This window comes from Schistocerca piceifrons, chromosome 5, assembly GCF_021461385.2.
Source record: "Schistocerca piceifrons isolate TAMUIC-IGC-003096 chromosome 5, iqSchPice1.1, whole genome shotgun sequence".
In the NCBI taxonomy this organism is placed as follows: Eukaryota; Metazoa; Arthropoda; class Insecta; order Orthoptera; family Acrididae; genus Schistocerca; species Schistocerca piceifrons.
The window spans coordinates 145,997,647-146,001,968 of record NC_060142.1 but is presented as its reverse complement, the minus strand read 5'-3'; positions in this window follow the sequence as shown (position 1 = coordinate 146,001,968).

Sequence of the window (4,322 nt, the reverse complement as noted above, 5' to 3'; positions counted from 1 at the left end):
ACAGGGCCAAAGACCGATATTTCGGTTTAATTGTATTTTCTTGTCACTGAACGGACTTTAAATTTTGTGAAGAATTTATATTTGAGTCAGATTGCGTATTTCACATTTTTGTTGCCATTGTCAGTACATTTCATTGTGGGCAGGTTACGCATAGAGTCATGTCCATCAGCATTTCTAATTAGTATCGTCCTTTTCTTTAAAAAATTTTGTGGGGAGGTTACACTTGGCTCCCATTTCTATTAAGTATTGCTATTACTTCTTTTAAAATTGCTGTGGGGAGGTTACACTTGGCGACACCCAGTCCAGGATCGTATTTCGTTGAGAGTCTTTTGAACAACAGTCAGATATGTGCTCTTGTTTGCTTAGAGATAATTAGGATTTGGCGCAACGCTTTTAATAATATTGTGACTTTCTTTCTACAGGTCAACGGCAATTTGCTGCTTTGTTGTATTTGTGTGTTGCTTTTGCATTGTGCTTATTTGTTTTGTGAAAAATTTTGACTATTGTAAAAATGCCGCGAAAGACTGTGAATAGTGTATCGCGAAGTATTGTGAATGAAATTACCGACTTAAACAACGTGACCGATAGTAATTGTGATACGCAACGTAATGATGACAATCCTGCGTTCACTAACAATCAGTGCATTCCAACCACTAATGATGACTTTCACCTTAATGATGAACAAACGAACTCAATTGTCTCGTCTGTTAACTTGACGACAATTGATGACGCAGAATGCTCTATGGTAATGAGCGCTGCTGAGCTTAACACACCCGATTTGGAAAATTCAAGTAACGTACAGGCAAATTTGTCTAAAGAAAGTGTTCAGGATACACAAAGTACGACGGATTTATTTAATTCCGGAACAGTGTCTGACAATGTACATCCGACTGATAAACGTTTTTGTAAATTACAGAATGACCAAATGGTCACACAAAACGCGACAATTGTAGATACACCATCAAACAGTAGTGAGAATAAAGTGGGTAATGTTACTTTGGAACAATTTATGACAATAATGCTACAGTCTAAGAACAAAAATGACGAAAATTTCAAACACTTAAATGAAAAACTTGACAATAATAACGAAAATCTCAAACAACTTAATAAAAAATTAGACGACAATTCCAGACAGCTTAGTGAACAAATTCGAGACGTTGCCGCGCAGTGCCATGACACTAAGGAACAGTTGCGCGTGGAAATTGAGGCTTGTTCACAAAAAAATAGCGAAGAAATAAAGTCTGTTGCGCAAGAATTAAGGGAAATGCAAACAGCCGCGACAGATACACTCAGAGACGAAATTAGCGGAGTCGCTAAACAATGCTCTGAAAAAGCTGCACAATTACGGGACGAGTTTAGAGCAATGACGGTAGAACTTTCGCGCACTATGGACGCAAAGATAGACACGAAATTCGAACAGCAGAATACTCAGATTAACGAGCGCTTTAATCAGCACATACAGAACAGTGATACGCGTTTCCGCAGATTTATTCAAGATCAAAACAAAGTAAAACGACAAGTCATGGAAACAATCACTGCACAAAGACAAGAGGACAAACGTAAAATATTCGCGAAAGCGAAGACGTATGTAGACAATAATATTACTACAGTGTCCGACAAAATTAATACCATAGAACATTTGAACGCGGAATTACGAGATGAAATTTCTGATCTTAAAGCAAAAACAGATACACACACAGTAAATATTCAAACAGTGACAGATAGATTCGAACAACTAGATCTAACACAGGATTGCGATGTCATCAAAGCTGATGTTAAAAAACTGAGCGAAACTACGCGCAAGTTGCAAAAACAGATTAATGCGTCTGATTCTAAAACCGATGATCAGGTTAAAATACTGACTGAAAAATGTGATGAATTGGCCAGTCGTATTGATGCTATCGAAAACACTAATGACAATAAATCAGACGATACTGCACCGGTTTCATTTATCCAAACGCCTGAATTTCAAAATTTACAGCAGACAATTAATGAGATCGATTCATCTAACAACACGTTACGTAGGAAGTTATCAAATTTACAACAAGAAGTAACAGAAATGAAAAACACTTCTGTTAATAATACACAACAGACGCCACTTTATGAACATGTGTCAGACTCACGCAGCGCGTATAATTTGGGTAATCTGCAGAGAGTACGGGACTTAGATTCCGATCAACCGCAGTTCAATAGATTCTCTTACGATCCTGAACCTGTTTCATTACACAGAGATGATAATTTCGACTATAAACATTTTCTGTCAGTAAGAAAGTTCAAAATATTTAAAAACGATAGAACGCAGATTCACCCACTGGATTGGATTCAACAGTTTAGTTTTGCTCTTCCACCGACTTGGCCTGTAACACATAAACTTGAATTTATTTGCAGTTTTTTGGAAGGCGAACCGGCAACTCGTATGAGACCGATCGCGAGACAGTGTTACTCGGTAGAGGAATTTCAGAATGCTTTTCTGTCAGCGTACTGGTCGAAGACGACACAGCGCGGAATTAAAGATCAACTAATTAGTTTGCCAAACTATGAAAACTCAAATTTTCCCAGTGTAACGCAATTTTTTGAGCACATGGTACAACAAAACCAGTACCTAAGTGAACCGTACAGTGAATCCGCACTTATACAACTATGCATCTCTAAATTACCACGGTCATTACGAGTGTCACTTCTAACGGGCCAGCAAAAAGAAAACATTTCAGCGTTCAGAGATCTTTTACAGCTCTTGGAAGTACAGCAATCCGATTATTCTTTTGTAAACAAAAACTTTTCGAGTAACAACCAAGGTCAACAACAGTACTACAATTATGATCAGGGACGTAATTCCAATCGGAAAGATAACAGACGTTTTAGGAACGACAATTACCAAAACTTTAATAACAGGCAAAATTCGAATTGTCAATACCGTCAAAATTTTCAGCAACAGGAACAACACTTTGGTAACAGTAGAGGTGTTTCACAACAACAACATCAAAACCAGCCGGTTAACATACCTAACCAACAATGGAATACACAAGGTCAACCAGGCTTTAATGTTTCGCCGCGTGGACGTATAGCCCCTGGTCCAACAAATAGTAACGTACGTCAGCAAGGAAACAACTACGTACAAAGAAGACAGTATTTCAATTCCTATCGTAATGCACCGTATAGGAATGACTATTACGACAGACGTAAAAATAATAAGGACAATTTTCAGCGAACATCTAACAACAGTCGGTCATACCAACAGCAAAATCATACGCAAGAACATATTCTTATGAATGAACCCGACAGTAGGTACCATCCAGAGCGTAACACGCCTGGAAGAAGTAATAGGACAGTTCAAATAGTCGAAATGCCACAGAATCCTCCTAATAATAATAACACGTCAGATAGAATCTGACTAAATACTGCACAGGACGCATCTTCTAATAACACAAGCACTACCTTTGACACGCAAAATGTTGTTCACGAAAATGTAATTACTTTTGACGACATCAGAGACACTCTTTTACAGGAAAGACCAGTTATTCAGAAAACCATTTCACATCCTGTTATCGAAATTAAAATTGGTTCATCGAAATTTTCAGCAGTAATTGATTCCGGATCACCAATATCAGTAATTAATGAGGAGACTTTCAACGAGTGCAACAAAGAGAATACTTATCCGACGTTACCTTTAGGCAAAACAAAAGTGAAAGGAGCAGTATCGAGTAAAGGTGTAGACGTTAAATTACAGACGCATTTATCATTTTGTATTGGAGGTCATACTTTTCACTCTAATTTTTGGATTGTTCCTTTATTGACAACAGACATTATTTTAGGCACGAATTTTCTAGTACAACACCACGCAGTTATCGATTTTCAGAATTCTTATTTAATGTTAAAGGATGAAAATATACAATTGGCCTTAGAATTTCAGCACTCTTTATCTGCGGAAGAACAAACAATTAACCGCACAGAGGTCATTTCCGCAACACGTAACATAGACTGTAATCCCACATTGTTCACGGATACGTACGTACATAACTATAATACTCCAGACGAAGCTGACTACGACGTTATGCAGTTAATTTCTGATAAGGTTAAAGAGAGCAGTGCAACTACAGACGACGAACGAACGCAATTACACAAAATTCTTTTACAGCAAGCGCCAGTTTTTGACAACATTCCTGGTACTATGTCCGGCTTTATGTATGAATTTCAAGTCAAACCGCACGACACATTTAAAGCAAAGCATTATCCCATTCCATATATTCACAGAGAACAGGTTAAAAAAGAATTGCAGGATATGCTTGATCAAGGAATTATTGAACCAGCAGTTAGTCCGTACA